This window comes from Bos javanicus, chromosome 1 (assembly GCF_032452875.1).
Source record: "Bos javanicus breed banteng chromosome 1, ARS-OSU_banteng_1.0, whole genome shotgun sequence".
Lineage (NCBI taxonomy): Eukaryota > Metazoa > Chordata > Mammalia > Artiodactyla > Bovidae > Bos > Bos javanicus.
In genome coordinates this window covers 92677687-92699617 of record NC_083868.1, presented here as the reverse complement: position 1 = coordinate 92699617, position 21931 = coordinate 92677687, and the positions used below count along the sequence as shown (strand labels likewise).

At 37.4% G+C, this 21931-nt stretch overlaps 1 protein-coding gene across 7 annotated transcripts in view; it reads left to right on the top strand.

Moving 5' to 3' along the window:
- Window positions 1-21931, top strand: part of NAALADL2 (N-acetylated alpha-linked acidic dipeptidase like 2) — a 1576761-nt gene that overhangs the window by 294531 nt on the left and 1260299 nt on the right. Inside the window, exon 3 of one of the 7 annotated variants that reach the window (XM_061415503.1) lies at window positions 1298-1390. The exons of the other annotated variants lie outside the window; for them this stretch is intronic. The gene's annotated coding sequence lies outside the window, so the exon portion shown is untranslated. The remainder of the gene's footprint in view (window positions 1-1297; window positions 1391-21931) is intronic. 7 annotated transcript variants of the gene reach the window in all.

The following is a 21931-nucleotide window of genomic DNA, read 5'->3' as shown; positions in this document are numbered from 1 at the left end:
ACAGTAGAATTGTGCTTTCCAGTTATACTTTCTCATATATTGTAGTTAATTGTGAAGTACCTCGTTTTTCTACTTCCAAGAAACTACACGTTTATTTCTAATACTTGGCTCTGGCCTTTCCTGTTTATTTTACCCACAAAGTATAAACTTCCAAAGTATAGTTATTTCTAAGTTTAGACTGTAATCAGTTCCCTTTTCAGTGACAAACCTTTATTCCCCCCAGATTATAAAATATTTAGCTTATTAGATTTTCTCTGCAGACGATATATTTGTTTCTTCATTGGTAAATCAGAAGGCTTGGCTCCTCAGTCCAATATTCTGCATGAAGTTGCTATAGCACCCTCTTCTTTCACAGTATGTAGAAAGTTTTAGGACAAAACATGAAAATTTTGTATCTATCTGATTGACTTTTTCTTACCCTTGTCCCCAGATATCAATTGATTATTACCTAGCTTGTATGAGGTATTGATTCCCAATATAACCTTAAAACTACTTTGAGAATATGAATTGGTCAGAATGGTCTCCTGCCAAATCATTTAATAATTTCTAATAGGATAAAGAAGGGTATATCTTGTCTGTCTTCTTAATATTTTATAATGATATAATGATACTTTCAAATGAGTTCTACTCATATGTTCCCTATTAATAATTTCATTGCTATCTTCAACCCAGCAGCATTCTGTATAAAAGAGAAAGACAAGCATTTGCCTTTACAGTGTTGACGACTTTTAAGGTCAAAAGCAGAAAACTACTCTTATTAGTCAGTTGACTCTGCTCTCTGATTACTGTCCAGGAAGAATGATTTAAGGTAAACCAAATCAGTTTTGGAAATTTTTATTCAGTGTTTCACTGAAATAAAACTATGAAGTATGTGTTTAAGTCAATTCTTCTAAATACTGAAGCATGTGCATTTTGCAACCAGTTTAAAAGATTTCTGAGAAGTTATGTTGCCCAAAATTCTGAGTGCAATATTGACACTATTTTATATATTTACTAATTATATATGCTTCAAATGTTTTCCAGGCAGATTAAAATTACTAGTACTACTTCTCCATTTATGAAACAAACCCAGGATTCTTTCTTTATGAACATGTTAGTGATGTTCTCCCATGTTTTCATAACTTAGCCTTGTGCTGAATTTGAGAAGCTTGATATTTAAGTATGGGTTGCTGTTGTTTAGATGCTAAAACACATCCAACTCTTTTTGTGACTCCATGGACTGTAGCATGCCAGGTTCTTCTGTCCATGGGATTTCTCTGGCAAGAATACTGGAGTGGGTTGCCATTTTCTTTTCCAGGAGATCTTTCCAAGCCAGGAATTGAACCAACATCTCCGGCATTGGCAGGTGGATTCCTTACCACTGAGCCAGTAGGAAAGCCTTTAAGTATGGGTAAGAGTCTCAAATTTCTTTAGTAAATGGGTTTCCTACTCCTAGTCTGGCTGTCAGTGGAACATATTAAATCTATCATTTACACCAATAATGAGGAAGAGAATAATTCCAAGAAGCTGTGTATAATTCAGGTTAAGCTATATGGTTGCAGAAAAAATTCTTACATTGTATTGTTTTAGCTCCTCATTTCTTTTCTAATGACTGTGTTAATAGGTATTATAAGAAAGAGACTAATGAAACTTGTTACTGTATTTACTTAGGGTTTGGGGTTGAGGAGAGAGAGTAGAATGTTATAGATAAGTCTTACCCCATTCCAGTATCCACAGAAGGTATTTTTCCTCTGTTTCAGTTCCAGGAATACCTGAGATTTTCCTAAATAATTGGTTTGTTTTATTTATTGTTTTCCAAGAGTGTGAATGGCATAATTTATTATGTTTCATTTTTCCTTTGATTTCTAAAATACTAAGTCCAATTTTTGTTTTCCTCTCACTGACATATATCTTACTCCAAATATTTTGCTTACCAGTCTTCATTCCAGCACTTGACTTTTTCTATCTTTATTCTTCTTTTGACCTCATTTTCTTTATTCTTTTTTTCTTTATTCTTCTATTTGACCATTATATAGAATATCCTTAATGAATAATAGTCTTTTTCTATTTTAAAAAGTCAGCCTCTCTGATTGTAAGCGCTGCTCTAGGAAGGTGACCTATAGACAGGTGAGCTAGATAGGAATGCCTATTTATCATAGTTAGCCAGATCAAACCTACTGGTGAATGAGCATATATCTAAGGCAGATTACCATCACAGCTATTGTTCATTGAATTTTTTGATTTGATTACATTTTTCCCCCAAAGCGGAGTAGTCTCACATACTTTAAGTAAAGAATATTTTAAACAGAGTTCCAAATACAATGACATAGCAAGACTGATGTTGCTATGTTAATACAGTCTGTATCAGTAAAAGAGATTCATATCTGTGTTATATTTCGAGAAAATAGTATATTAACATATAGAAATTAAACCATAATAGAGGTGCAAATGTTTTTCATTGCATCTTAATAATATGTACTATGTTAATATAGTATTCTTCACCCTGATTAAGAAAAAAGATACTAGGCCAATGTTCATCTAATAAGAAAAATAAACTCCTTTCCCTGGCCCACATAATCAAAATCTTTAAGAATGTGGCCTTGAGACAGACATATATCTTATGTTGTTTATTTTATATATAATTTATTTTATTTTGTGCAGGTGTATATATATATATCAGTCAGTCAGTTCAGTCACTCAGTTGTGTCTGACTCTTTGTGACCCTATGAATCGCAGCATTCCAGGCCTCCCTGTCCATCGCCAACTCCCAGAGTTCACTCAAACTCACATCCATCAAGTCGGTGATGCCATCCAGCCATCTCATCCTCTGTCGTCCCCTTCTCCTCCTGCCCTCAATCCCTCCCAGCATCAGAGTCTTTTCCAATGAGACAACTCTTCTCATGAGGTGGCCAAAGGACTAGAGTTTCAGCTTTAGCACCATTCCTTCCAAAGAACACCCAGGACTGATCTCCTTTAGCATGGACTGGTTGGATCTCCTTGCAGTCCAAGGGACTCTCAAGAGTCTTCTCCAACACCACAGTTCAAAAGCATCAATTCTTCGGCGCTCAGCCTTCTTCACAGTCCAACTCTCACATCCATACATGACCACTGGAAAAACCATAGCCTTGACTAGACAGACCTTTGTTGGCAAAGTAATGTATCTGCTTTTGAATATGCTATCTAGGTTGGTCATAGCTTTTCTTCTAAGGAGTCAGCGTCTTTTTTTTTTTTTTAATTTAAATTTATTTATTTTAATAGAGGCTAATTACTTTACAATATTGTATTGGTTTTGCCATACATCAACATGAATCCGCCCCGGGTGTACACGTGTTCCTAATCCTGAACCCCCCTACCACCTCCCTCCCCATACCATCCCTCTGGGTCAGCCCAGTGCACCAGCCCCAAGCTTCCTGTATCCTGCATCGAACCTGGACTGGCGATTCGTTTCTTATATGATATTATACATGTTTCAACGCTATTCTCCCAAATCATCCCCCCGCCCCGCTCCCACAGAGTCCAAAAGACTGTTCTATACATCTGTGTCTCTTTTGCTGTCTTGCATGCAGGGTTATTGTTACCATCTTTCTAAATGCCATATGTATGCGTTAGTATACTGTATTGGTGTTTTTCTTTCTGGCTTACTTCACTCTGTATAATCGGCTCCAGTTTCATCCACCTCATGAGAACTGATTCAGATGTATTCTTTTAAATGTCTGAGTAATACTCCATTGTGTATAGGTACCACAGCTTTCTTATCCATTCATCAGCTGATGGACATCTAGGTTGCTTCCATTGTCCTGGCTATTATAAACAGTGCTGCAATGAACATTGGGGTACACGTGTCTCTTTCAATTCTGGTTTCCTCAGTGTGTATGCCCAGCAGTGGGATTGTTGGGTTGTACGGCAGTTCTATTTCCAGTCTTTTAAGGAATCTCCACACTGTTCTCCATAGTGGCTGTACTAGTTTGCATTCCCACCGAGAGTGTAAGAGCGTTTCCTTTTCTCCACATGCTCTCCTGCATTTATTGCTTGTAGAGTTTTGGATCGCAGCCATTCTGACTGTCGTGAAATGGTACCTCATTGTGGTTTTGATTTGCATTTCTCTGATAACGCTGGATTGGAAGAAACACAAGCTGGAATCAAGATTGCCGGGAGAAATATCAATAACCTCAGATATGCAGATGACACCACCCTTATGGCAGAAAGTGAAGAGGAACTCAAAAGCCTCTTGATGAAAGTGAAAGTGGAGAGTGAAAAAGTTGGTTTAAAGCTCAACATTCAGAAAACAAAGATCATGGCATCCGGTCCCATCACTTCATGGGAAATAGATGGGGAAACAGTGGAAACAGTGTCAAACTTTATTTTTTTAGGATCCAAAATCACTGCAGATGGTGACTGCAGCCATGGAATTAAAAGATGCTTACTCCTTGGAAGGAAAGTTATGACCAAACTAGATAGCATATTGAAAAGCAGAGACATTACTTTGCCAACAAAGGTCTGTCTAGTCAAGTCTATGGTTTTTCCTGTGGTCATGTATGGATGTGAAAGTTGGACTGTGAAGAAGGCTGAGTGCTGAAGAATTGATGCTTTTGAACTGTGGTGTTGGAGAAGACTCCTGTGAGTCCCTTGGACTGCAGGGAGATCCAAGCAGTCCATTCTGAAGGAGATCAGCCCTGGGATTTCTTTGGAAGGAATGATGCTAAAGCTGAAACTGTAGTACTTTGGCCACCTCACGTGAAGAGTTGACTCACTGGAAAAGACTCTGATGCTGAGAGGGATTGAGGGCAGGAGGAGAAGGGGACGATGGAGGATGAGATGGCTGGATGGAATCACTGACTCAATGGATGTGAGTCTGGGTGAACTCCGGGAGTTGGTGATGGACAGGGAGGCCTGGCGTGCTGCGATTCATGAGGTCGCAAAGAGTCGGACATGACTGAGCGACTGAACTGAACTGAACTGATAATGAGTGATCTTGAGCATCTTTTCACGTGTTTGTTAGCCATCTGTATGACTTCTTTGGAGAAATATCTATATAGTTCTTTGGCCCATTTTTTGATTGGGTTGTTTATTTTTCTGGAATTGAGCTGCAGGAGTTTCTTGTATATTTTTGAGATTAGTTGTTTGTCAGTTGCTTCATTTGGTATTATTTTCTCCCATTCTGAAGGCTGTCTTTTCACCTTGCTTATAGTTTCTTTTAATTTCATGGCTGTAATCACCATCTGCAGTGATTTTGGAGCCCCCAAAAATAAAGTCTGACACTGTTTCCCCATCTATTTCCGATGAAGTAATGGGACCAGATGACATGATCTTAGTATTCTGAATGTTGAGCTTCAGTTCAGTTCAGTTCAGTCGCTCAGTCATGTCCGACTCTTTGTGACCCCATGAATGGCAGCACGCCAGGCCTCCCTGTCCATCACCGACTCCCGGAGTTCACTCAGACTCAAGTCCATTGAGTCAGTGATTCCATCCAGCCATCTCATCCTGTGGTCCCCTTCTCCTCCTGCCCCCAATCCCTCCCCGCATCAGAGTCTTTTCCAATGAGTCAACTCTTCACATGAGGTGGCCAAAGTACTGGAGTTTCAGCTTTAGCATCATTCCTTCCAAAGAACACCCAGGGCTGATCTCCTTCAGAATGGACTGGTTGGATCTCCTTGCAGTCCAAGGGACTCTCAGGAGTTTTCTCCAACACCACAGTTCAAAAGCATCAATTCTTCAGCGCTCAGCCTTCTTCACAGTCCAACTCTCACATCCATTCATGACCACAGGGAAAACCACAGCCTTGACTAGACGGACCTTTGTTGAGCTTAGTTGACCTAAAAGTGCATTCCAGTTTTTCCATTAAATGTTATGGAATCCACATCTCCAGGAATTATTCTAATGTCCAGCTAGATTTAAGAATCATTCTTGTAATAATGTATTATTGAAGAACAGAATTAAAATTTTATTGAAAGCCTAGCCCCAGAGGACATATCCATCTCTGAATTGTTGAAGAAGAAATGCTAGTAGCTTATATATATTTGTGACATATTAATATTCCCTAAAACACAAGTAAAGACAATGAGTGCCAGATTTAAAAATGTTTTTTTCAAAGACCTTATTTCGTGTAAAAACAGAGAAGTCCATGGTACATTTGGTTTTGTAATATGGGAGTTGAAAATGACTTTTCTTTCTCAGTGATCTGAAAACCTTGACTGTTTAAATAGAGATCATCCTTAGAAGTGAAATTTTACTTCCTGAATACTAATCTGAAGAGTTTAATGGTAGAAGAGAGAGGAAAGAGAACAGGCCTTAGAGCAGCATCTTCCCCCATCTTGCTGGTGACTCAATTTTTTTTAATTGTGCCAATTCCCAGAGAGACTCATTATAAAGCTAAGATTGAAGGAAGTAATTAATTCAAGAAAGTTGATATTGGTTTTGATGCACCAGAGGCTTTTGTTTCATCTGCTGCAGTGTGAAAATAATGCTGTGGACTGCGAGCTAGAAGCAGGGAGAAATGACATGCTAGTCTTTTTGTACATATCTAACAATATATACATTTTAAAAATGCTGTTCATTTGTAAGAAAACCTATCTTTATTAGAAGGCTGGAAAATGATCAACCATTTAATCTTTCTGTTTAGTAGGACAAATGAGTCCTTTTCAAAGATTCATGATAAAAGGTGATTGAGTATTATTTTTTCTATAATTCTGAAATATATTCTCAATATAGTAATTACATTTTCAGGATCTATATTTCATGTAATTAATAACTATTCCCTCCAACTGGTTCCAAATTCTCATGACTTCCTTATGGAATAATAAATGTGTAATAAGAAATTATGCTTTAAAGCATTTATTTAGATATTTAAGAGTATTTTTTTTCCTCCAGCATTCATTGACATGCATACAATTAAATTTAAAAAATACTCCTTTATAAGAAATCTCCTTTTTAGCTATGTCATTGAAAAATGTTCAACGAATCATTCTTTTGTGAAGGGTTATCAGTCCCATCACCTCTCTTGATTTAAGATCACCTACTATATAAATGTTTATCATTTTTTAATGTTAGTAATTTATATTATAAACATTGATTCAAGATCATCCTGCCATTAGTTTCTTAGAGGTTACTTTCTAACTGAAATAAGATGTTAAGGCCCTATTTTTTCAATTAAAAATAAAATCACAGAAAATTAGATCCAAAGAATCCATACACTTATTATTTTATTGATATCAGTTCAGTTCAGTCACTCAGTCGCGTCTGACTCTTTGCGACCCCATGGACCACAGCACGCCGGGCTTCCCTGTCCATCACTAACTCCTGGAGTTTTTCCAAACTCATGTCCATTGAGTTGGTGATACCATCCAACCATCTCATTCTCTATTGTCCCCTTCTCCTCCTGCCCTCAATCTTTCCCAGCATCAGGGTCTTTTCAAACGAGTCAGCTTTTTACATCAGGCGGACAAAGTATTAGAGTTTCAGCTCCAACATCAGTCCTTCCAATGCACACTCAGGACTGAACTCCTTTAGGATGGACTGGTTGGATCTCCTTGCAGTCCAAGGGACTCTCAAGAGTCTTCTCCAACACCACAGTTTAAAAGCATCAATTCTTTGGCTCTCAGCTTTCTTCATAGTCCAACTCTCACATCCATACATGACCACTGGAAAAACCATAGCCTTGACTAGACAGACCTTTGTTGGCAAAGTAATGTCTCTGCTTTTCAATATACTATCTAAGTTGGTCATAACTTTCCTTCCAAGGAGTAAGCATCTTTTAATTTCATGGCTGCAGTCACCATCTGCAGTGATTTTGGAGCCCAAAAAAATAGTCTGACATTGTTTCCACCATTTCAGAATCTATTTTCCATGAAGTAATGGGACCATGAGCTTAGTTTTCTGAATGTGGAGCTTTAAGCCAACTTTTTCACTCTCCTCTTTCACTTTCATCAAGAGGCTGTTTAGTTCATCTTCACTTTCTGCCATAAGGGTGGTGTCATCTGCATATCTGAGGTTATTGATATTTCTCCCTGCTAAGTAAGCAGTGTGACAATATATAGCCTTGATGTACTCCTTTCCCAAGTTGCAACCAGTCTGTTGTTTCATGTCCAGTCCTAACTGTTGCTTCCTGACCTGCATACAGATTTCTCAGGAGGCAGATCAGGTGGTCTGGTATTCCCAGGTTTATTGACATAATACCTGAGAATCAGAGAGATGAAATGATGCTAATATAGTACTTAAAAGCAGAACTAGGATAAGAAATCATTTTCTGAAAAACAGAGGTAAAGGACTTGACTTTACTGAATGTTCAGTTTTTGCCCTGAGAGACTGAAACTATATTCCCTAGTTAACAAGAAAAAGAAACTGAAATCTGGGAGGTTAATAAACCTAACTTAGGTTCCCAAGATGGTGAATTTCAGAATTCAGATCATATGCCCTGTCTAAACCCAGGATGTCTCCTTCTAAAGCCCATGGAAAAGCAGTTGTCTTTCAGTCACATGACTTTGAAGCCCAAATAAAACAGAAGAAACTAAGTGATGTTCATTTGGGCTGTAGTATTTAAATAAGTCAGCACATTATAGTAGTAAGATCCAGTAAGAGCAAAGCAGGCTGAAATGATAGGAATGAAAAGAATTGAATATTTTCTTCCTTCCTTCCTCCTTCCCTCCCTCCCTCATCTTTCCTTTCTTTTTCTTCCTTTCATTTAAAAAAAAATCCCTTCTTCTAAATGTTTTTAAGCCATTATAAGAATAAAAAAAATAAACGTGTAAGCCTAAGTGGTCTCTGATGTTATAACTGTACAGAGTGACTCACAAGATGATGACTTGATTCATAAAGAAAGGTAGTTTGTTTTCAGCATACTCTATTTAATGTAACAGAATGAAATTCATTTAAAAAACAGCTCTATAAAAGTGTTAAAACATATATTTAAAAACACATTAGTTTAGAAATGAACACTTCTGCTATTTCACATACCAGTGACACTAAATAATATTAATAGGCTATGCTATGCCTATTAGGGTATGAAGGCTATCCAGCGTATCAAGACTTCTCTTGTGGCTCAGCTGGTAAAGAAACTGCCTGCAATGCAGGAGACCTGGGTTTGATCCCTGGGTTGGGACAACTCTCTGGAGAAGGGAAAGGCTACCCACTCCAGTATTCTGGCATGGAGAATTTCATGGACTGTATAGTCCATGGGGTTGCAAAGAGTTGAACGCAATGAGTGACTTTCATGGTGTGCATTTGTTTTCTCTTGAAAAATCCTGTCACTTTATACTTTTAATATTGGAAATATAAAGATCAAAATGCTTATATTCTGTTTCCAAATGGTTCTGTGTAGTTTTTCTTTTTCTTTAAGATATTAATTAACATTATGATTTTAAAAATTGTTGATTTTCTTGATTTCATAAAATGTATATAACTTCAATGCCTGTTGCTCCATATTCATGAGCCCTTATGTTTCCTATATTTTATAAATGATAGACTTAGCAACCCAGGGGGTAAAGAGATAAACCAAAACCTTTTCCACAAGATATAGTCTTCCTCCTAATTAGCTTGAAGCTGTTATCGTTGAATATCCTGACTCTTCCTTAAAGCTTTTGACTATTTTTCACTTTTAACTTTAACCCTAAATATAGTTGAGAGATAAAATGAGAGGGGAACAACAATATCCTCCTGATTTTGTGATGTTTGAAGCAATATTACATTTAGTCAATGAAGTGGTGTGCTAATATACTTTGTCAGAAAAGCTGCCTGAATTTGACAGTAATGTTATTAAAAATATCCAGAAATAATTTGCTTTATGAAAGACAAAGCACTTTTCATTTTAGTTTAAATAAAACATTCCAGAGGATCCATTTTGATGTAAAATTTTATTAAAGTAACTTTTAAAATGTAATTTTGTGTTTTTTAAAGAAATTAAATTATCTATTATTTTTTTTGGAAAGCAGATTTTAATACATCTATGAATTTTAAAGGAAGACACTGACATGGCAGTTAAAAAAGCATTTCTTCATAGCAAAAGTTAGAACTAATTTATTTTGCATAATGAGAAGTAATCCAAGATAAATGAATCAAATACATTATATATGATATTGCTACATATATAGATAAAAGTAGGTATGTGTACATATACACATTAGATATACAGATATGGACATAAATAAGGATAATATAGACAGATTAGAAAGTATTTTTGTTTTAATGTAGAGTATTATTAATTTAAACTTATGTAGCACCATATATTTTAAAGCTTAAGATGAAATAAAACATTTTGCCATTAGAGTGATAGAACTAAGATTTTGGAACTCAACCATGAGATGTTTGCTTATCAGCAATGTCATAAATGAAAAAAATCATCATCATTACAAAAGTGGGCATTGGGAATATAGACAGGACAGCTGTTGTTCTTTAATTGTGACTAGATTAATAAAATTCAGTTTTTACAACCCATTAAAGCTTATCACTGGGGAATACATTTTAGTACCACTTTGGGTGTCTTTTGGTTAATAAATTCTTGCCTTTTGAGTGTAAGCATTTGGCTTCAAATCCCAGATACAAGTTTATTAAAAATTGTAATAGTTCGTAGAGACTATAAAATGAAATGAAGTGCACAAAATGTGTGTTTCCGGTGCTTGACTTTAAAATGATTTTTTACATGACTAATTTCAATATTTTCAACTGAAGCAGACTGTTGTTGAATTTAAATGATTATTAAATATTTAACCAGAATGAAAAAGAGCAAGAGCAAAGGGGAGATGGAGAGAGAGAGAGAGGAAGGAAAGGAAGAAGGAGGGAGGGAAAGAGGGAGGGGTGGATGGAGGGAGATGTGAGGGGGGGAATCAAATTTTCTGTTAATTTCTTGATAGTTTTTCTGATAATAAAATAATAAATGTGCCCTAAATTAACACACTATGCTAATATTTATGAATCCAATACTATTTATGTGAAACAGTCTGTAATTTCAGATCCAAATTGTGGTAAAGCATAGTTAGTATAGTTAATAAGAACTCTGTGAAATATTCTGTCAAAGTGTTTTTAAGAGGTGATAAAGATACAGATTTTTTTAAAGCCAAAGCTTTTGGAATATGGCATTATTCTACTAAATATTTTCCTTCATTAAATAAATAGAATGAGAAAAAATACTTAAAATTTCTATTAATGAATGAGCCTCCTTCTGAAAGTTCAATTTTTAATGCCAGTGAAACGAAAAATGTGAAGCAGTGACGCAAGAGCAAGGTGCAGTGTTGGAGCAGGGCAAAGACCCCAAATTCTATAATTGCATGGAAACTGGCCTAAAAGGAAGATAGGAATCCTTGTTAGCATTTCTTTCTCCTTAATAAAATAATCTTTGTGTCTGGATAAAATAAGGTTGATGGTGTGGAGATGAGGTAAAAGCCATAGAATTTCCACTGAAACAACTACAGAGCCTACTGTAGTTCCCTGGGACTTCCTTGGTGGTGCAGTGGCAAAGAATCAACCTGCTAATGCAGGAGACGCAAGAGATGCAAGTTCGATCCCTGGGTCGGGAATATCCCCTAGAATAGGAAATGGCAACTCACTCTAATATTCTGGCCTGGAAAGTTCTGTGAACAGAGGAGCTTGGTGGGCTATGGTCCATGGGGTTGCAAAGAATCAGACATGACTGAGCAAAATTGAGCACAGGCACATAGTTCCATGTATGCTGACAGAGTACACACGATTCCTGCAGATACTCAAAGGAGAAGCAGGGGTCAAAATATTTGTTGTGCTGGTTCTCAGAATATCACAAGATCATGTAGAATGCCAGCTGAAGCCAACCTGAGCAGTGAGGGCAAAGCCAAGGAAGAAACATGAGCTTGGGAGGCCCATTGCTTTTATAGCAATTGGTAAGCAAAACTGACCACAGAGAAACCAGATGCATCTCATCTGACCTCACTTCTCAGAATTCCAGTTTCATAACCAGTCCTGAAAGGTGACCTGAGTAAAAGAGTAGCCAAGGTCATGGGCTCAGCAAGACAATAAGAGCCCAGGAGGCCTATGGTGACAGTTTCCCTATTCTTTTCTCTTTCATTATCCTGTTCAGTCGCTTAATCATGTCTGACTCTTTGTGGCCCCATGGACTGCAGCTTGCCAGGCTTACCTGTCCTTCACCACCTCCTGGAGCTTGCTCAAATTCATATTCATTGAGTTGTTGATGCCATCCAATCATCTCATCCTCTGTCGTTCCCTTCTCGTCCTGCCTTCATTCTTTCCCCGCATCAGGGTCTTTTCCAATGAGCTGGCTCTTTGTATCAGCTAGCCAACATATTGGAGCTTCAGCTTCAGCATCAGTCCTTCCAATGAATATTCAGAGTTGTTTACCTTTAGGATTTACTGGTTTGATCTCCTTTCAGTCCAGGGGACTCTTAAGTGTCTTCTCCAACACAGCAGTTCAAAAGCATCAGTTATTTGGTGCTCAACCTTCTTTTTTTTGTTATACAGGGTTCCCCCCAATTTTCCACCTATAATAAATCTGTTCCAAACCTCATTCCCTTCACATCATCCAGAAAGGCAAAAATTCTAATACCATATTGTCCCAGGAAAGCTATGGTCCCTAACTCACATTTGTGCTCTCTGTTTGGGGTCATGATGATATGTCTTGGTTTGAAGAATCCTTATCATTTCCCGTTGAGTCCAATATATTACTAATACCCATTACATCATTTCATTCCTGTTCTTTGCAAGTAATTCTCAATTTTAAAAAATTTTCTTAGATTTAAACCCTCCTAGTTTTTGCTTAAAGTGTGATTAACAAGATAAAGTGGAAATACAAATTTCTATTTATCGACAAAGGTCTTTTCTAACAGTTTATCTACATTCTAACAAATGTTATTAACAGAATCAGTTGGCATATGTAAATATAATGCAATAAACTTACTTAAAATGGTTACTTTGGGCTTTAATTTTTTTTAAAAAAGCATGTAATTAACTTGCTTTTAAAAAGTTGAAGAGCAGTAAATACTAATTCAGTAAATCAAGTGGAAGGGTCCTTGGCCTGGGGACATTAGTGACACTGTGCAAAGTTGACTGGTTTAGCAGGCTAATAGATAGCTTCTTTTAACCTCATTACTTTATATATGTGTCTTCTGTGAAAAAGTCATGCCTTGTTGAAAATTCTTCCTAAATAAGGACTTTTTTTCTTTAATTAACATATATACACATTTAATACTTTTTTCATGGGAAAGAAGATGGAAAATCAATTCCATATTATGGCCAGAGAGACAGTCAGCTGGAGAAAGGAGATGAGAGAGAGGAAGAAGGAGAGACTGACTGACTCACTGTCTTCTAATTTTTTCTTGTAGACTGAGGGAAGTAGAATCAGTGTATTTGATGTTTTGTTTCCTAATAATTGGGCGACTTTGGTTAAAGGAATTTACATTTGTGAGATACCTTCCTAATCTATAAACTTGGGATGATAATAAATACTATTATGGATTGGCATAAAGAATATTTGAAGATTAGTTGTGGTTTGTGTCAAGTTCCTAACACCTTACACCTATTTGGTATTTAATAAATGGTCACTGTTATTGTCGATGCAACTGTATTATCCTTTGAAAATAAGGCCCTGAACACAATAGAAGTTTCTGTGGCCCAATAAATCAGAAAATATTAAAGAGAAGAGAAACATTTTTTTCTGAGAATGATACATAACATACTATACTGGAAATTTTTAAGGATTGATGGTAAATGAACAGTTGAAAAAATTCTTGTTTTTATCTGAGTTAGCCTAACATGCATTAAAGAGTTGGCAGCAATTGCTGTGCACACCCATTGCTTAAAGGTGCAATCCTTTGATGAGGTTTTAAGAAAATGATACATGTTTCTAAGTTTTTTGAGTTTTAGAAGAAATTCCCTTAAAATAATGAAAATACCATTTGAAGATGATGATTTCCCCATGATGATTTCTTTCCTCAGGCCCTTTTGCTTCTCTGAAACTGGCTCTGTGCCTTGTGATGCTAGGGCTGATGCTGAAGTAGTATGACATATTACATATTAAACTAAAATATGAAAGTCTTGCTCAAAGAAAAGAAATAAGATGCAAAGTTTTAATTAGAAGCTATTTTTAAAGGCTTTAAAAAATTCTTTCTTTTATTTTTCGGTTGCACTGGGTCTTTGCTGCTGCACATGGGCTTTTTCTAGTTGTGGCAGCTGGGGGCTACTCTTGGTTGTGGTGGATAGGTTTGTCACTGCGGTGGCTTCTGTTGTTGTGGAGCACGGGCTCTAGGAGCACAGGCTTCAGTAGTTGCAGCTCAAGGGCCCTAGGGCACAGGGCTTCAGTGTGCTCTAGTTGTGTCACACAGGCTTGGTGGTTGTGGCTCTTGGGCTGTAGAGCACAGGCTCAGAAATTGTGGTGCACGGGCTTAGTCAATCCGAGATTTGTGGAATCTTCCCAGACAAGGGATGGAATCTGTGTCCCCTGCATTGGCAGGCAGATTCTTATCTACTGCACCACTGGGGAAGTCCAATTAAAAGCTATTAATTAAGAATTAACCTTTTGGAAATTCACTTCTAGCTGCTGGGCTAGGTTGTATTTCTCACAGTGTGTTCATAGAGGAGTGTATTTCTAAAGATATGCTATATTCTACCTATAGCTTCAGATCAGATCAGATCAGTCGCTCAGTCATGTCCGACTCTTTGCGACCCCATGAATCGCAGCACGCCAGGCCTCCCTGTCCATCACCAACTCCCAGAGTTCACCCAGACTCACGTCCATCGAGTCAGTGATGCCATCCAGCCATCTCATCCTCCGTCGTCCTCTTCTCCTCCTGCCCCCAATCCCTCCCAGCATCAGAGTCTTTTCCAATGAGTCAACTCTTCGCATGAGGTGGCCAAAGTACTGGAGTTTCAGCTTTAGCATCATTCCTTCCAAAGAAATCCCAGGGCTGATCTTCAGAATGGACTGGTTGAATCTCCTTGCAGTCCAAGGCACTCTCAGGAGTCTTCTCCAACACCACAGTTTAAAAGCATCAATTCTTTGGCGCTTAGCCTTCTTCACAGTCCAGCTCTCACATCCATACATGACCACAGGAAAAACCATAGCCTTGACTAGACGAACCTTTGTTGGCAAAGTAATGTCTCTGTTTTTCAATATGCTATCTAGGTTGGTCATAACTTTCCTTCCAAGGAGTAAGCGTCTTGTAATCTCATGGCTGCAGTCACCATCTGCAGTGATTTTGGAGCCCCCCAAAATAAAGTCAGCCACTGCTTCCACTGTTTCCCCATCTATTTCCCATGAAGTGGTGGGACTGGATGCCATGATCTTTGTTTTCTGAATGTTGAGCTTTAAGCCAACTTTTTCACTCTCCACTTTCACTTTCATCAAGAGGCTTTTGAGTTCCTCTTTTATATTTTGAAATAGATCTTGAACGAACATGAAGGTGAAGTCACTCAGTTGTGTCTGACTCTTTGTGACCCCATGGACTGTAGCCTATCAGGCTCCTCCGTCCATGGGATTTTCCAGGCAAGAGGGCTGGAGTGGATTGCCATTTCCTTCTCTAGGGGATCTTCCTGACCCAGGAATCAAACTTGGGTCTCCTGCATTGCAGGTAGATGCTTTACCATCTGAGCCACCAGGAAAGCCAATAGATCTTATGATAAGCAGTTACATAATTCTGACATAATCTCTACAGTCTGTTTTAAGCCCTTTTGAATATGTCAGTAAACAAATATTGAAATATTCATATGGCAATTTCATGTTCATATTTAAATGTATTATGTTTTTTAGAAGACTGTTGCTATTTTGGGAATATGCAAATAAAAGATGAAAATGTTTGAATTCTGAACTATTAGAAATAGAGGAAAAACTCACATTTAATGCACATAATGTGAGCTTTCTAGGGATAAGGAGTATTTTTTAACAAATTGGATTTATTTAGTGCATGTATTGTAAACATTCCACAAATGCTTGTGATGATATTTCATTTGTTATCTTCATGGATCTAAGGTGCTAACTTCATTATAAGTAGTTTCCACAACATTTGTGATGTTTTTGATGGAATGGTAGACCTATTTTGTAGTAAATTTCCACTATGAAATTCATGGTAAAGCATATTCTATAAATGTTAGCATAAATATTATATCATCTTCAGTGCTTCTTAAAATTTGTTCCCTTAAGAATCACTTGGGGTTGTTTGCTAAAAATGGGGATTTTGAAACTTTGTTTATAATGCAGATTCTTGGACCCACCCATTCAGATTCTCATCCTGAAGGGTGCAGAATCTGACTTTTCACAAAGTCCAGAGTTGACTCGTGGAGGTAGTTTTAGCATAGATTAAGAAGCACTGCTGTCCAATATTTGAAAAGAAAATCATTTACTAGCTTAAAATATGTAATTTTTTTTCCTAAGGAGCACATTGTGTCAGTTTTACCTGTTTACTCATGTTCTTTCTAAGTACTCTTCCAGTTTCATACTCTAAGTAGGAGATATCTTTTCTACTTTTTCTCATTTAACCACCAGTTTGTATGTATGTCTCAGGAGGAAGTTTTGGGCTTGACAAACTGTAACCTAATTCATCAGACTTTAGCCTTTTAAGATTAGTCCCAAAAAACAATTAAAAACATAGTTTTCTGCTTTAAGTGTTTAACTCAGTTTTAATTTGAAACCTTCCCCTTTTATTTACTTCGTACCCCTTCACCTCCATTGACATTGAGACAGTCTTCAGTGGGGCACAATGAATATGCCTGCTTTGCATACTTATATTGGAAAATTTTAAGAGTAAAGATATAATTAACTTTCAAGGATTGTTCTGTAGCCAAGATTACATTTATAAACCAATTTGGAATTTCTCCTATGAGATATCTGTAAATTTAAGAGGTTAACAAGTGGAGATTTACGGTTTCAAAATGAATGTAAATGGAAGTATAAATTTGTGGGTTTTGGTTATTGTTTAGTAGCCGTCAACCAGTTTTTAAGAGAATGATTCTTTGTAGAGGTGATTCTTGGGATGTGGTATGATGAGTAGAAGATATGTCAACATACATATTGCTGGGAACCTTTCAGAAATGTTCTGATTGAAACCGTGGTGATATTGGTTGATTAGCACAGAGCCTCAGGCATAAGTATTCAGTGTAATGCCTCCATGAAGATGCTGGTTTCTGAAGAAGCATACCAGGAATGAGTTGTGTTTTCCTTTTTTTTTTTTTTTAATTGTATTTTTGCTTCCCTGAAACAGGTGTGGTTGGATCTGTTTGAAAAGAACAGTGTTGAAGTTGTATTGCCTCATGGATTATTTACCCTTTATCCTTAAATATCTCCCTCTCTTGCCCTTTGTCTTCAGCCTATTTTCTCTGATCAACCGCAATCTGACCACTCCTTTCACTACCACATTGAAACTACTCCCACTGAATCACCAGTGACTTTTAATTGCTAAACCCAAAGGAAGATTTCCAAGTCTCAGTGAGTGCTGTACCAAGTCATATAGGAAAACTGTGGTAAAGGAAAAAGGCACGGCCCTAGATCTCCTTGTTAAAATATTCCCCAATGTTCTCAAATAAGTGGAAAAAGTTACTAATAGCTCTATCAAAAAAAAAAAAAAAAGAGCCTATATATAAGCTCCATCCTGCCCCATGTATTGGCAGACCATTGTCGGCCCCATATACCTACTGGGGGCCAGGTTGGGGGTGGGAAGCAAAGTCTTTTGAGGTCTAGGAACTGCAGACTGTGGGCATGTACAGTAACACAGGGTAATAGCGCCTACAACCACCCGTCTTTACTCAAAGTTGTGATTTGTTGAAAAAAAGTTGTGATATTTTGTTCACCATGGATTATTTTGCATTCGCTTTTACTTTTAAAGTGATTTATTTAAACATTATTTATCTTCATTACAGAATTTTTGATCTCCCTTAACTTTTTCTGCCCATGATGAGTGCTTCCCTCACCTTGTCTTGTCCCAGCCCTGCCCATGGTATCGGGCCTCTTTGTGAACCTGATAGTATTATTCTCTCTGAAGTCTGTCCTCTCTGAGTTTCTGTGACATTGTTGCCTTGTGAGTCCTTTCCTTCATCATCAAATGTTAGTTCTAGGTATCTTTCTCGGGCTCTCTTCTAGCCCTTCAGTGTTTGGTGCTTTCAGTGGCTGATTCTCATTGTTCTAACTGTGCCTTTGTTTATGTTCTTTCTGGCTACACTCACTGGTTTCTGCCACTGCTTTTTCCCACACACGTTTTTTTATGGCTAAACAGTTACAATAGGCTGCTAATTAAGTTCCTCTAATCTCCACACTTGCCCCTTTCTGGTCCACAATATAGGTAGATCAATTTTTTTTTTCTAAAGTGAATATATAATTCATGTATTTATTAACTGGCTATTTAGTTTTTATTTCTGTATTTTAGAAATTGTTTTAGATTCTAGGGAAAAATCAGTAAATGAAAGAAAGTCCATATTGTCCTGAAAATTATGTCTTAATTTTATTTGAATACTGTTGTGGTCTTTTCTAAATGTTGTATTCAATTTTAGCCTACATGTATGCTTGTAGAATGGATTTGGGTGGAAAGGTTTATTTCCTCCTTTTCTCATATTTTGATTATACAATATTTGACTATTGTTATTTTTCAGTTATGTATGAATTGCTAGAATCCTGGATTCTGCTTTCTAAAAGAAATACATTTTTATTTAGAATGTGGAAATCATTACCCACTGACTTGTTAGTACTTAGGATTTCCTTTCAGTCACAGAAATAAAGGATGATATAATAATGACCATTTTCCTTTACTCATTATTTCTGTGTTTTATACATATTGTTAATTATATTCTAAGTCTTGGAGAGTATGTGCTGTCATAGTCTTTAAACAACTGTAATTGAGTCTGGTGACCTGTTTTGTTTGACTCACACTATATGTGGCTTTCTTTAATTTTATTCAGTTGTTTTTAAATAAATAAACTTGTTTTCATTTTATTCAATTTTTAAAAAATGAATACACTTTATTTTCACAGCAGTTTTAGGCTCACAGCAAAAGTGAACAGAAAGCAGAGAGTTCACATGTATCCTTTCACCACAGGGACAATGTGCAGCCTTTCTGAACATCAACATTCCACCCCAGTGTGTTACAGTTGATAAACCAACATTGACACATCATTATCAACAGTTTGCATTAGGGTGAACATGTTTACGTTGTTCTACTGATTTAACAAAGGTATCATGTCCTGTGTCCACAATTATATATCTTACAAAATAGTTTCCTTGCTCAAAATCCTCTAAGCTCCACCTGTTCATCTTTACTTCCCAGGGGAGCCTGGTGGGCTGCCATCTCCTCTGGGGTCACACAGAGTCGGACACAACTGAAGTGACTTAGCAGCAAACCCTTGATGATCACTGACTGATCTTAATACTGTTTCTATCAGCAAAAACAAGACCAGGAGCTGACTGTGGCTCAGACCATGAACTCCTTATTGCCAAATTCAGACTTAAATTCAAGAAAGTAGGGAAAACCACTAGACCGTTCAGGTATGACCTAAATCAAATCTCTTATGATTATACAGTGAAAGTGAGAAATAGATTTAAGGGACTAGATCTGATAGATAGAGTGCCTGATGAGCTATGGAATGAGGTTCGTGATACTGTACAGGAGACAGGGATCAAGACCATTCCCATGGAAAAGAAATGCAAAAAAGCAAAATGGCTGTCTGGGGAGGCCTTACAAATAGCTGTGACAAGAAGAGAAGTGAAAAGCAAAGGAGAAAAGGAAAGATATAAACGTCTGAATGCAGAGTTCCAAAGAACAGCAAGAAGAGATAAGAAAGCCTTCTTCAGCGATCAATGCAAAGAAATAGACCAAAACAACAGAATGGGAAAGACTAGGGATCTCTTCAAGAAAATTAGAGATACCAAGGGAACATTTCATGCAAAGATAGGCTCGATAAAGGACAGAAATGGTATGGACCTAACAGAAGCAGAAGATATTAAGAAGAGATGGCAAGAATACACAGAAGAACTGTACAAAAAAGATCTTCATGACCCAGATAATCATGATGGTGTGATCACTGACCTAGAGCCAGACATCCTGGAATGTGAAGTCAAGTGGGCCTTAGAAAGCATCACTATGAACAAAGCTAGTGGAGGTGATGGAATTCCAGTTGAGCTATTCCAAATCCTGAAAGATGATGTTGTGAAAGTGCAGGTCAGGAAGCAACAGTTAGAACTGGACATGGAACAACAGACTGGTTCCAAATAGGAAAAGGAGTTCGTCAAGGCTGTATATTGTCACCCTGTTTATTTAACTTATATGCAGAGTACATCATGAGAAATGCTGGACTGGAAGAAGCACAAGCTGGAATCAAGATTGCCGGGAGAAATATCAATCACCTCAGATATGCAGATGACACCACCCTTATGGCAGAAGTGAAGAGGAACTAAAAAGCCTCTTGATGAAAGTGAAAGTGGAGAGTGAAAAAGTTGGCTTAAAGCTCAACATTCAGAAAATGAAGATCATGGCATCTGGTCCCATCACTTCATGGGAAATACATGGGGAAACAGTGGAAACATTGTCAGACTTTATTGTTTTGGGCTCCAAAATCACTACAGACGGTGACTGCAGCCATGAAATTAAAAGATGTTTACTCCTTGGAAGGAAAGTTATGACCAACCTAGATAGCATATTCAAAAGCAAAGACATTACTTTGCCAACAAAGGTTCATCTAGTCAAGGCTATGGTTTTTCCTGTGGTCATGTATGGATGTGAGAGTTGGACTGTGAAGAAGGCTGAGCGCCGAAGAAATGATGCTTTTGAACTGTGGTGTTGGAGAAGACTCTTGTGAGTCCCTTGGACTGCAAGGAGATCCAACCAGTCCATTCTGAAGGAGGTCAGCCCTGGGATTTCTTTGGAAGGAATGATGCTAAAGCTGAAACTCCAGGACTTTGGCCACCTCATGCAAAGAGTTGACTCATTGGAAAAGACTCTGATGCTGGGAGGGATTGGGGGCAAGAGGAGAAGGGGATGACAGAGGATGAGATGGCTGGATGGCATCACTGACCCAATGGATGTGAGTCTGAGTGAACTCTGGGAGTTGGTGATGGACAGGGAGGCCTGGCATGCTGCGATTCATGGGGTCGCAAAGAGTCGGACACGACTGAGCGACTGATCTGATCTGATCTGATGGTTTTGCATTTTGCAGAATGTCTTACACTTGAAATCATACAGTATGTAGCTTTCAGATTATCTTCTTTGACTTGGTGATATGCATAGTTTGTTATATATCCAGTCCAGCATTTCTCATGATGTACTCTGCATATAAGTTAAATAAACAGGGTGACAATATACAGTTGTGGCTTTATACTTCATTTCTTTTCAGGGCTGAATGAAATTCCATTGACTGAATATACCATTATTTATTCATCTATTTATCTATTGAAGGACATCTCAATTGCTTCCAAGTTTTGACAGTTATGAATGAAACTGCTATGAATATCTGTGTGCATGTCTTTGTGTGGACATGTTTTTGACTCATTTGAGTAAATACCAAAGAGCACAATTGTTGGGTCATATGGTAAGTGTGTGTTTAGTTTTGTAAGAAACTGCCAAAATTCTTCCAAAGTGGCTGTACCATTTTGCATTCCACCTAGAAATTAATGAAAGGTCCCATTGCTCCATATCTTCATTAGTATTGTTGGTGTTTGGATTTAGCCATTCTAATAGATACGTGGTGGTATCTCATTGTTTTAATTTGCAATTCCCTAATGATGCATGAAATTGTACATCTTTTCCTATGCTTATTTTCACCTGTATGTATATCTTCTATGGAAACTGACTGCTCAGATCTTTTACCCATTGTTTCATTGGGCCATTCATTTTCTTATTATTGAATTTTAAGGATTTTTTTGTACATTTTGATTAAAAGGTCTTTTGTGGCTGTCTTTCCATCCTCTTGACAGTGACATTCACAGGGTAGAAGATTTTTAATTTAATGAAGTCCAACTTATTATATCTTTTCTAATGGGTCATGCTGTTAGTGTTGTATCTAAAAA